Here is a 14,039-nt window from a genome sequence, read left to right on the forward strand (position 1 = left end):
TTTTTTTTTTTTTTTTTAATCTTTTGCTTTATAATACAAGTCTGCACTCTTTAGAGTGCCATTCAAGTTAGACATGTTTTTCACACTTGCAATTGTCAACACTGAAATATAGAAAAATTTTTGGGGATTGTTTTAATAGAATTCTTTACAAAATCACAGCAAAGCTAAACTGATAATAAAAACATCTGCATGTAGATATGTGTGGCATATGGTAGGTATTGGGTAAAAACGTGTTTAATCAATGTCTAATTTAACGTGTACAATATCGTTTCACTGTGATATAGCGTGAGTATAATATGAAAGAGTCTATAACTGAAAATTGTTTTTTTTTTGTTTTTTTGGTTTTTTTTTTTTTTTTGTTCTGGTCTTCCAAAGCCAAAATTCTTGGTCGTTTGTGAAGAAATATTTTCAGTCGGTTGGATCATTGTTTCAGCATATTTCGAAAGAGTTGAAAGTTCTTCATCAAGAAACCAAAAAGTCAACAAATAAACCAACAAAAAACTCAATTGACAATCACAAAATAAGTTTTGGTTTTTGTACAAACAAAAATACAAAATGGCTGCCAAAAACAAAATGGCTTCCAAATTTATGTTGTTTTTTTTTTGTTTTTGTTTTTTTTTTTTAAATTCAGGATACATAAAAATTTAAAAGAAAACGAAATTGTATAACAGAAAAATAGTCGTTCTTTTTGTTTTTTTTTGTTTTTTTTTCAAATGAAAAAGTATTCATACATTTGTTAATTTTTGTTTCAAAGTTTGTTTGAAATAATGAAAAGTTTAAAAGTTCAAAGATCGCCATTATCACCATCAATTGCTTTTGAGACTCTAACGTTACTCACACAAATGAGATTAATGATATTAAAAAGCAAACCTAACATTTTTTAGAGTAAGTGTCGGAGCCGTCTCGAGTTGTTTGTGTTTTCTTTGTGTTCCAAGTTTCACCAATTTTTGTGCTGTCTTTATATCAGTTCAATATTTCATTAAATGGCATTGGAATTTTTATTTATTTATTGTTGTTCTGTATTAATTTATTCATGTTCATTTCAGTATGTACAATGGCGCAGGGTCACGTGTTTCTTTTGTCTAAATTTATATCTTGTGTGTGTGTGTGTATATATATAAGGGAATATTCATGCGAATATATATAGAGATCTGTGTGTGTGTGTATATATAATGATCTGTGTGTGTGTGCATTTAGATTATTTGAATTACTATTTAATTATTTTTTTTGTTTTTAGAATAATTTCATATGAGATTTTATAATTTGTATTCATTCTTTTGTGGTCTGTTATCCTAATTTTCATAGCTGTTGGTGTTTCACCACGTTTCGGCCGACACATCCTCTGGCCCTCTTCAGCTTATTAACCATAACGAGATAGAAATACTGAGACTTACAACTGTATCTCCCCCCCCCAGCCCCCAGTAAATATCGCCTTCTATAGTAGTTGTCTCATCACGTTTCAGCCAACTTATCTTCTGGCCAGAGGATGAGTTGACTGAAACGTGAAACAACAACTTCGCAGATGAAGACAAGTCAGCATGTGTGAACATACATATTTTAATTACGATTCTGATCTTAATATATTATTTTCGAGTTTGGGAATCTTTATGTTGACTAGAATGTTTTCGGGTTCGAATTGCTGTGAATATAACGAACTAGACACTAATCAAATTATGCTCGCACGTGTGTGTGTATCAGTATGCAGATAAGTGTACGTGTGAAAAAAATATCTTTATACTTATGGTTATTATATAGAATTAATCATTGTCATGTTAGGAATATCTTTGAAGATACCCCCCCTCCAATAAAAATACAACGTAAATAGTTTTCTTGTCTACATTCTGCAGTTCAGACTAAAGTAAAAAAAAAATATTTAAAAAATATCTGCCCCAGGACAGGTAAACTTAATTTTACAAACTGAACATCATTTTTATATCTATTAAAAAAAAAAAAAATGATACTAAATCTTGTGTCTAGAATCCTTTTCTAATTCTGATCAAAATTCATTTGATTTGGATTCTAGAAAATATCTAAAATGTAAGACTCCTGCTTTACCCTGCGTTAGTCACGTGGGTGTTCCAAACATGGTTAGTCCCATGGGGTGTATAAACACCCCAATACAAAAATGTTTGTAGTGTTATTTTGTAAAATGTAGTTATCCAGAATATATCTACAGCCCCTATTGAACAGTTTGAATCGCTTGTAGCTTCTTGATATTAATATAATACAATAAAATAAAATATAAAACTAAGGAAAATTTTGTTTTTAATGTTAGATTTAGATCACATTTATTCAAAAATACCCACAGGATACACTAGTTTGTGCTATTTTTTAATATCTATGATGAACACAAAATGTTTCCATAAATTGAAATAGCAAAAAAAAAAAAAAAGAATTTAGAGTTCATTACATAACCATGTCACTTTAAGGGAAACTGAGATACAATTACGTCATACCACATGTGCTATACCCTCACTGAGTCAGGAGAGTACTGGGAGGGAGGAAAAGAAATAAGTTTCCAACTAGGAATTATGAGCACTTAAGCAGAATTGGGGTGACAAAACACCCCATTGGACTAATGCAGGATTAAGGAATCTTAAGAACAAATTGTAATTTGGAATCTTGCTTCAAAGTTTGTGCAAATTTGATATATTTAAATTTTCAAATGGGAAGTTGTGCCATATTTTTGGATATTTGGCAGGTGACCTAGGAAGAGAGGCATTTGATGAGTTACACACACACAGATTGATCCATTTGAGCAATGCAAGACTTTTCACCATTGTCTATTGGAATGCATAATTTGACCAGAAATATGTGAGAGGATATCTGTCAAAGGATTTGAAACAATAGATAATGGGAAATATTAAACATTCTAGGAGAAAGAATGTTTATATAAATCGTTACAAATAGAAAGCAGAGCAGTCACAGTGAGAACAAGCTGATACATTATTAACCGCCAAACATCCATACCTCTTCCACACACTTTCACTGATGTCAAAGATCCGGCATAACTGTAAAATTCTAAACTGCTGTCGGTGTGAAATAAAACAAAATATTATTTTATAGATCAGCTGTGCTGTGTTTTATTCGCTGTCAGTGTGTCTATATTGTTGATAGTGATAAAAGTAGATTTAGAAATTATATAGTATGCAAAACACATTTGAACGACCGACTGCAGCAAATAATATTATGGAAACTGAAAATTGTGGAATGCTAATTGATGTCTAACTAGTATTGTTAACAATTTCAGAAAAATCAGATACCTGAATTTTCGGAAAGTGCCTTTACTCCATTTTCATTTCCTTTGCATAAAAGTAAAACTAAATATAAACCCCTATATACCTGACAGCTGTGTTCCAAAATTTCTAATGATAGGTTAATTAGTTTAAGAGACAATCCTGTGAAATATAAATATATAAACATACCTAAGTTTATATATAGAGAAGAGATCTTTTTTTTCTTCTTGGGATTCACCACTTATCAAGGCCTTAAGGATTCGAGGATAAGTCTTAATGCATGTAAAATGGTGGTGTAGTAATCATTAATGGTATAAATCGGGTAGAATTTGATTTATGGGGACGACTCAACAAGAACTTGTTTACATTGGTTTTGAAGGCTACCATGTTGTATTCAACAAGGAAGCAGGCCAGCAAAACGGTGTTCCATAGGGTGGCAGTTCTGGGAAAGAAGTTTTGTTCATGAAATCTGCATTTAAACTTAGGCATAGGTAGAGGGTGGATAACAACTGTTGATAGTCGTTGTAGCTGGACGAGTGTTTTTTGTGAAAGTTTGGCATGGGGGCACCATAGATTGGAGTTCAGTCGAGCATTTGCCATGAAAATAACGATAGAGTAGAGACAGGCTTGCAACGTCACTTCTGTGGGAAAGAGGTTGCAGGGAAGAGAAACATTATTACAAGGTTTTGAAGTTGATTTTAAACTCTATCAAGGCTGGGTATGGCGTGCCGAGCAGCTACTGTCCAGATGTGGCAACAGTACTCCATTTTAGGTCATACCTGGCTCTTATACAGATAGAAGATTGCATCAGCAGTGAGATACCTACTGGAGTGGTAGAGTGATCCAACCATTTTTCCATCTTGGCAACAGATTTGATGAATGTGTTCCATTTTCAGATCACGAGTTTAAATGTAAGTCGGAAATTCTTTCGTATTTTTTGGTGTTAGTCCTGTGTGTGTGTGTGTGTGTGTGTGTGTGTGTGTGTGTGTGTGTGTGTGTGTGTGTGTGTGTGTGTGTGTTTATGTTTAATCAGAGTTATTTGATCTATTTTATTATGAACTTCCATTTTCTTATTTTCTGATTATTTCCATCTCAGATTTTTATCATCACGTTTTCTACTTAATGTATTTTTCAGTTTTTCTACACTGACAATCGATATGGCTTAAATAAGTTCACTTTGAAGGGAAACGTTGTGTGTTCGTTTATTATATGTTGGGAATTGTGATAGATATGTAAGCGTACAGACTTCGAAGGCGAAACACGACAAATCGAATTAGTTTAAATTAAGACCTTCAATCATAAAAAGAGGAATATATGAAATCAAGACTTCGATTGATAGCTTACTTTGATTGGAAGCAAAAACATTAATCATGCCGTATAGCATGTAAAACCTGATTTGGGGGTGGGGTTCAGTGTTTGAAATGCAACACTTTTTTTAGTGATAGCTTTGATAATTTTTGGAAATGGCGTGTATCACGTTTTTCACTCTAACTACAAGGGTCGTTCCAAATGTAAGGTCTCCTATTTTTTCACTAAAGAACTAAAGCATGATACGATCCAAACTAGCAATCTTTTGGGCTCTAAAAATTTATTTTTCTACATAATCACTACCACTCTCAATGCACTTTTGCCAGCTTCATTTGATGCACATCTCTGTCACCACTCTAAAATTGACAAATTCAATGATGCAGCTTTTGACTTATATTTGCTTCTGACGCACGTCTCTGACAGGGGTTGTTTTCTTAATGTCTCACACCGCAGCAGAGAGACAAAACAATGCAATTTATAATCCCTTCTGATCCATTCAAGCGAAATAAAAATAGGTGGCATTACTTTTGGAACCCCCCCCCCCGTGCGTGTGTGTGTGTGGGGGGGGTTGTGTACTAGCAAGACCCGTATCAAGGCGTTGCCCTGGAAAATTAAAACTTAGAATCTCTTACTCCCAATTATTTGTTAGAAGGGAAGCTATTTGTGACTTGTGTCTATAGTTGTGGGGGTAGAGTCTTTATCAATTTACAGTTTATAACTGGATTTGTAGGTGGATTTGCTTGACTTCCATCATGTCAAGCAAGTCCACCTACAAATTAACTGGCAGCAGAAGACTATAGCTTGCATTTCTTTCGTCCTCTCTCCCTCACTATTGATTCAGACACTTTTTAATATATTTTACTTTGGGCATTTAGAAAAAGAGTGACTCTCTCATTTCAACTAATTTCTTATACAGTGTGTTCATACGATTGGTGGCAAGTCTTGAAGAACAAATGTAACAAAACCATAATGTCTTTAAAAATAGTTCATCATGATTAAAATTTCAACATTATGAAAACAAACATATATATATATATACACACTAAAACAATAAAAACACTTTTCAAAAATAGGATATTGTCATAAAAAACATAACAAAAAATGTCCAGCTTATTGAATATTATGGAAGCTTTGGATGCCCCACTTCAGATCTCTCTAAGTCTTGTTAGATTGATGAATCGTCTTTATGATGAAACATGTCTGTGGATAACTATATATATATAAAGTAGAAAACGTCAAGACAGTGTAGAATTGAATTTACAATATTTTATTCCAAACAAGGAATACAAAATAGTCATTATATTGTAAATTCAATCCTACACTGTCTTGACGTTTTCTACTTATATTAGGCTCTATCACTCTGAATACGGTTGTTGTTCTATAAATATACATTTATATTTCTATACTTTCGAATTTGAAAAGTTTTTTATTAATCTTTTCTTTACTTGCGAATTTTGCTCCTATTGCAAGATATATATACATATTTCCAGAGTTACTCGGGTTCGCCTGGTAGATGACATTAATAACCAGAAAAGACTGATTTCAATGGTAGGAACGAACGCACTGTCGACTTTTAGCTAATATGAGTCTAAGCAGGCGACTTTTTCATAAATTGGAAGAAATAGAAATTTAATTTTAATCATGCAGGTTAGGGTTTATGATTAGGGGTTAAGGTAAAGGTTTATTTTTTCGTATCATCTTAAAAATTGAGGAACACTTGGCTGACCTTTTTCGAGCGAGTCCGAGCGAGTCCGAGCCAACTTCGTGAAAAATGCAGCTGTACAATGCATAAGTACCACACGTTTTTTTTTTTTTTGTTTTTTTTTTTAAATTACATTTTCACCCCAAACAAAGCACATAGCCACTTTGATGTAGGGGGCTACTATCTGGGACATAAGCTACAGGGGTACTATGTGGGGAGTTGAGCAGCAAGATGTCAGTTCACTTTTTTTTTAATAGGCGTCACCACTTACCAGGGTCCAGAGGCCACTCGAGGATAAGGGTTAATGAGTGTACAGCGGTCAAAGAGAACATGTCATAGTAATTGTTAGTAGTGGAAATTTGATAAATTGGATTACTTAAAGGGATGGCTCATCAAGAATTTGTTCACATTGGACTTGAAGACCACCATATGTATATATGCATGCATGCACTACTATATAGGTGGAACATCCTAGCGATTGAAATAGTGATTTTTTTTTTCACTTAACACTGATGCAATGCTCTTCCGAAAAATTAATAAAATACTTTCACCTGTTTTTGTTAGATAATTGAAGTTAAGCAGTATTGCTCCTGGCCAGTAGTAGATGGGTGATTCGTTCAGTATGGTAGTTGCTGCAAAATTACACAGCCTTTAACAAGTACTTTAGCATAACCTTCTTTGCTAATCAACACATTTTGACATGACAGAAGAATCGCCCCTGGATGAAAGTTCTGTACTCAATTATGTGGCGAAGCTCTCTCTGGAGAATCAAATTATGATTGTGTGTGTCAGTATACATGTAAGTGTATGCATGAAAAACTATATTTATACTTAAGCTTATTTTATAGAAACAATCTTTATCATGTTAGGCATATCTTTGAAGATCGTCTCTATCCAAAAACAGACAACGAAAATAGTTTTGTTGTCCACATTCGGTTGGTCTGCATTTCATAAACTTAAAAAAAAAAAAAAAAAAAAAAAAAAAAAAAAACCTGTCCCAACACAAGTAAAATTAAGTTTCCATTTTTATGTCCATTTACAAAAATACTAAACCTTATGTCTACAATCCTTTTCTAATTCAGCATGAAAATTCATTTAATGATTTTGATTCTAGAAAATTTCTAAGATGTAAGACTCCTGCTTAAGGGGTCTTTTAGAAGAAATTGAAATTCAGTGTTTTTTTTTGGGATTTTTGTCAAAGTAAATTTCTAGTATCAATAGAAAAATTAACCAGAGTTCTCAATTATTGCTGTAAGAAGGAACCCTTATTTTCGGCTTCATGATCTTTGTTAAAGATAATCTGTAAAACCTAAGGTTCCTTCTGGTTGATTGCATGATTGTACAATTAAATAATATATGTGGCAAAATTGGAGGTACATATTCTGGGATCATCCAGAGATAAAAAATAAATCACAAAATAGCAATTACTAAGAACTCATCTGGTAATCACTTTCGCAGATAAGTCTCATTTTAAAGAAAAGCCGGGTTACTGGTTGAGGTGATATGTTGTAAAATCCTAAATTTTGCTAAGAAGATACTACACTCTGTAGTATCAAGTCCAAGCCATTTTTAATATGGCGGATTAAGGTAGCAATGTCCTCACAAATCTTAAATAACCTATGATCGTGAGAGGTTAACTTAAAAAAAACATTTACAGAACCAATTCAAATTAATGAGCTGGCATCCAAAATTTAGTCAGATAAAAGACCGTTAAAAAAAACAACTGCTTAATATCACAGGGACAGATGTTGAAAACAAAACTATTTTTGTTTTAATATATCACAGATACGAATTTATAAATTTAATATTAGGTAAACGTAAAGTATAGGTTTACATTTTGGAACTCATAAACCCAAACCACATAATTTATATAAAAAGCATTAAAATGCAATTCTCTACCAAACCCGCATAGTTTTAACATATGAAAACGATCTGTACATTTTTTTCTTTTTGTTATATTTAGTTGAATTTGAATTATATAATTGTTTTTCCAGAATTGGCCATAACACCACAGCCCACACACACTGTGAAAGCCACAGAAAGGAAGTCTCAGACTTGTGTTACATTCATTAAAGCTTTTCAGAGTGGATTGTGAAAGTTCGGGCTTCAAATCCTGAGTTCAGATGTGTCCTACTGAAGAACTCAAGGAGGCGGGGGGGGGGGGAACTGAAGTCTATGACTTCCTGAATGTGGCTGTCATTGTGTGTGTTGACTGCGATGTTTAGGTCTGATAGTGTAAAATAAAGCAAAATTTTTTTAAAATCTTATTTTAGAGAAGTAAAAAATGAATTTCATAGTAGTCCACCAGAATGCATTTCGGTATCTTTCTAAATTTAAGCTTATGAAAATTGTCCTGCATATTATGGAGGTGACGTTTGAAATGATTTCATTGAGTGGTGGTTAAATTTGGATAACTACAATAACACAAATTTTACCAAGTGCTTGGTGAAATTCAGTTGTAAAAGTTACTCTTCTGGTGGTTGAATGTTCAATCTTAAGTGCGGGTGACACTAAACAAGACGTCGCGATTATTTTATTTTTTTTATTTATTTATTTATTTTTTTTTACATGGTAGTCACCACTTATCAAGGCCTGGAAGCCACTCGGGATAAGGGTTATTGCGTGTACAGTAATCAATGGGATAGTATCATAGTAATCATTAGTATTGACGATTTGATAAAGTGTCTGACTAAGGGGCGGTTCATCAGGAATTTGTTTATGTTGGACTTAAAGACATCCAAGTTGTAGTTAGGTGGGAAATAGGCAAACGGGAAAGAGTTCCAAAGGCGTGCACTTTTAAGAAAGAAGCTTTGTTCATGGAATCTCCGTTTTGATTTTGGCACAGATAAAGAGTGGGGAAAATTATTGACAGTGGACTTCTACTCAGACATAGCCAATAGAACAAGAGCATGCTACCCCCGTGAGTTAAATAAAGAGTTCCATTTGAAATTCTATGGCGATTTCCCAGTTTGACAGGAAGATTCTAAAATTCAATACAATACACCTGAGGAAGGTCAAAGGGTTACATCAACAAAAACATTGTAAAAATAACACCAAAGGTGAGAACAGTAGTCCAAAGAATCCAAATAATACGAATAATTAAGCCTCATCTAAAAAATTCAGAAACATAGCATGGGTTCAGTGTTGCATTAGTACACTTTGTGTGTGTTGATAACAACAGAAAATATATGCAAAAACAGTTTAGCGCACTTTGCATGCGTGTGTTTCAGTTAGACATCCATATTTGAATTATAACGGATATATTTGTTCCAAAAAGAATATGAATGGCATCATATCTTTTTAAATATATTAACGGTTATATGACGTTATAAAAAAGCATTTCACAACGCTATGCCCTCTCCCTTTTAAATTTCTAACGACTTTTTCCCTGAAATGGGACAGGGACATACATTTCATTACATCAAAAATATATTTTTAAATATTTGTACTGTTTTTTTGTTTTCTTAATTTCATTCATCCTGAGGAAGTCTCGAAATAAAGACGAAACGTTGATGAACAGATACCTTGGTTTGTTCCCTTTTTATTCCTCAACATATATATTAGTATATTTGGCCAGCATCTTCTCCTTTATGCACGTTTCATTGAAAAGCAGAAACAACTCTTGTTTCTCTTACAATCCATTATTTTTCTTTTTGACGGACTAGTTTTCGAACATTCTGTTCGAGTGTAAAAAGAAATTTGCCGTATTTGCGGTCATCCTCAGGCGAGTGATAAAAACTAAAAAAAAAATGAAATAGTGAGTTGATTGGAAAGACGATTAAAATCGTTTATAATCCTTATAAATACTTAAAAGCATTTAAGCGTACCATCCATTTTGTATTGAGCCTGGTTAATCGTTGTCTTTTTCAATACAAATTAACAAGTCTTCAATAATCAGGAGGCGTACATCACAGTGCGAGACAGCTAAAATGGCAGAAAAAAATGGATTGTAAGAGAAACGAACAAGAGTTGTCTCTGCTCTTCAACGAAACGTACATGAAGGAGAAAATGCTGCTCAAATATACTAATATATATATATATATATATATATATATATATATATATATAATGTGTGTGTGTGTATGTAAAATGTGATCAAATTTATTTTAAGACCAATCTTTTCAAGGTAAAAGCTTGAATAATGAAGCACATATCAAGCAACATTCTAATAACCAAGACTTTATTCATTTTACTGATCAACGTCTTAATTATTTTAAAAAGGTGATTTTTTACATTTTAAATTATTTCTGCTCAACGGATTTCTGTAACTGTTGGTAAATGGTTTAGGTCAGTGAGGAAGGACGATGCACCAACAGGGATTTGATGGGGTAGTTTCCTCAAACACAATCACCAGTCAACTGATGATCTCAATTTCAGGTTGATATTATATCACGATTAGTGACAACCATGCAGAAACTTTAGAAAACTATCATAAGTCTGTAGTGGAATGGAGCCGTAAATAGATGGTATCATTTGATGCTACTAAGGCTAAGCTTCTTTCCTTTAACAACTAAAAAAAACAAAAAACAAACTCAACCACCTATTACCATAAAAAAAATACCCTTTCTGTGAGTTTTATTCAAATTCCTCGGAAAAGTTTTTTGTGTGTCATCAGTTTATTTAAAAAAATATTCATGAAACTGATCTTACAGTCGATTTTTTCCGATTTTAATTTTCTAAAAGTTCCATAAAAATTGTCCAATTCCATGCGGAAGGAACATAAATTACAATAAATACATTGAAGACATTGCCAAGATGAGCTCCCTCTACCATGCTAGAATGTCACTCGCACAAAAAAGTAACCTGTATCTTTAAAAAGCTACAATTCGCCCATGCATGGAATATTGTTGCCACCTATGGAATCGTGCGTCTACTATTAGTCAAAAAATAAAAAAAGTCTCAAGTATAATAGATCCCACACTATCAGCCAAGCTCCAACCTCACCGCAATATTGTATACCTGTACCTATTTACAAGTATTTTAATGAAATGTGCTCTGAACTCTTATTACGTGTGCTCCCTCAACGTACATACTCTTCACTAATCCAATAAGCAGCAGAATTTTCACTGGTGAGTTTCCTCGATCCTCAAAAAGCTTTCTACTTTAATAGTTATTCTTGAACTGCTAGACTTTGAAATTCCCTCCCTATTTCTTGCTTCCCTAACTGTACTAACCCAAGTAGTAGAAGTTTAGATGTAATGTGAATGGAAATCTTGCTGCTCAACTCCCCACAGTTTCTTGTTAGACATAATCCCCAATAGTGCACCTTTACATTCCAAGTGACAATATGCCTTATTTGAGGTGAAAAAAAGTATATAATAAAATGCTCAAAATGTGCAACTCTGTAGCACACCTGAGTACGACCTGCATACGGCCTGCAAACGTATCAAGATCTCTGACGGGTCCCTCTATTGTTGCTTCTGTTGCCCTTGGCATTCAAGTTTAAGATCGTTTCATGCTCCCTAAATTTATTGGTTCACACGTACACAAGCTTTTTGTTTTTTCATCAAAATAGTCACCACTGAGTTTATCTTTTCACATTATGGTAGAGGGACAAGTTCTTATACAATATAAGGACCATGCTTTTGTTGGAATTGTCCGGGCAGTTTAGGCAAATATGTCGAAATGCTGAATGTTTTAACTCTTATATGAAAAAATGACACAAAAAGATATTTGCTTGGCATCATTTGTTAATTATTTAAAAAGTAATTATTTATCCTGACTTGAACAAAAATAATCATAAAAAATTAATCAAAAAAAAAAAAAAAAAAATCAAAGAAAATTTTTTGTCATCAGTTTATTAAAAAAAAAAATATTCATGAAACTGATCTTACAGGGGATGTCTTTTGATTTTAATTTTATAAAAGTTTCGTAGAAAATGTCTAATAGTTATTGAAGAATATGGTTTTCATTTTTCAGTTAATTTTTCATTGAATTCGATTCCTACAGACAGAAATATTTTTCATTGAAAAAAATTGACCAGCGTTTGTGTTAAAAAGACAAAATATGATAAAACTTTTGTTTGGCACCTTCCAGCATTCTCTATAAACCGCCCAGATGATAGCATGGTCCTTATACTGTATAAGTACCAAGGTACGCTCCTAACCATGTGTTGTGACATGATTTTCAGTATAAAAAACATTTATATCACCAAGCTTTACTAAAGTGGTCATGACGTAATGCAGGAAAATAACATTTCAATGACACGTATGGATAAAGACAAACGTTCATAACGAATCAGTTTACGATCGTTTCAAAACCATTTTAATTCAAGTCTGGTATTTAATAGCACAAGATTGCAATATGGCGATTTTTTTATGGTTTATGATTCAAAATAACCCCGCTTTAGAAAAAAAAAAACAAAAAAAACGAGAGAATATATACACACCTATACACAAATTGTCACAATTGTTTTGAAGAAAATCATTACAAAATATATTAGTGATGAAATGATTTCAATGTTTTTTTTGTTTTTTTTTTCTGGTCCTGATACAATTACGGATTCCGTTCTAAATTCCCAATTCCGATTCTTTTTCAATGACTAAATATTGATGATTTTTTTTTTTTTTAATTTAATTTGTTTTAATTTGGATTACTGTAAAAATATGTAATATGTGTATGTATATTTGCGAGGTGGGGTATATAGGTTATAGTTTTACTGATAGTTTAAAATTAAATATTCATCATTTTATAATTAGTACCAGGAATTGGAAATTAAGTTTTAAACAAAAACGAATCGTTTTGGCGTCGGGAAAATAGGCAGTTTTTTTTGTTGTCTTTTTTTTTTTTTTTTACAATACATCGAAAGTTCTGGTTTTTCAATTTCTTAAACATTCCAATATATATAAGTAAACAGTTGAAAAAAACAAAATTTCTGAATACTAATTCCATTCAACACATTTTCAAAGAAATACTATTGGAACACTCTAAAAAGGAAAAATTCCAGTGATGTCAAACCATTCTGCTCAAGATGATAGCAGCATGCTAGTTGAACAGCTTCAACAAAAAAAACAAATTCCTTTTCTATACAAGCCTGGTTTCTTGCCCCCCCCCCCCAAAAAAAAACACTAAGGTTCAGACAATTGATGAAACGGATGAAAATTGTAGTAGTAGTAATAATAATAATAATAATTATAATAATAATAATAATAGTAGTAATAATAATAATAATAATAGTAATAAAAATAATACAACTTACGATCGTTTAAAATCTTTATTCACGTGTTCAAACACAATTCTAATCGATCATCTATTTCACATGACACATTGTTTATAGAATTCTGTTGATCAAAAAAGCATTCTGACAAATTCATATTAGCCTTAACTTTCAAATCGGAAAAATTCATGTGGTTGTTGATGTAAAACATATACAAGAGGTTGTATTGCAGTCGAAAGTTATGTATATATCTCCCTTCTTAGGATTAAGCAATCATTTCTATGTTCGCCCTCTTTAGAGTCTGGTCGTCTATCTGCCCCCCCCCTCCCGATTTACTGGCACTGTGTCTATATTTGTTCATATTTCAATCGACACATGTCCCATAACAGGCAAAGAGTTGTCCGTATAGTCACTCATTTTATAGCCAGAGAATCGGGAGTATATTTCTAAAACAGTGTGGCTATATTTGCCCCCTTTTAATCAGTTATGGCTATATTATTTCTTTTTTTAGGCAATACTGTAATTGCTCGCTTAGCAGTCAGGGATTTGTGGCTGTATTTGCAATCGAGCAATTGTGGCTATATTGACCCCTTTTCAGTCGGATATTGTGTTTGGTAAGAACCAATTATAGTTATTT

General features: G+C 32.7%; 1 protein-coding gene across 1 annotated transcript in view; it reads left to right on the forward strand.

Moving 5' to 3' along the window:
- LOC145256176 (protein MON2 homolog) overlaps positions 1-14,039 on the forward strand; it is a 1,437,553-nt gene that overhangs the window by 584,421 nt on the left and 839,093 nt on the right. The window lies entirely within an intron of this gene.

Source organism: Euprymna scolopes, chromosome 32 (genome assembly GCF_053919585.1).
Source record: "Euprymna scolopes isolate OS-2025 chromosome 32, ASM5391958v1, whole genome shotgun sequence".
In the NCBI taxonomy this organism is placed as follows: domain Eukaryota; kingdom Metazoa; phylum Mollusca; class Cephalopoda; order Sepiida; family Sepiolidae; genus Euprymna; species Euprymna scolopes.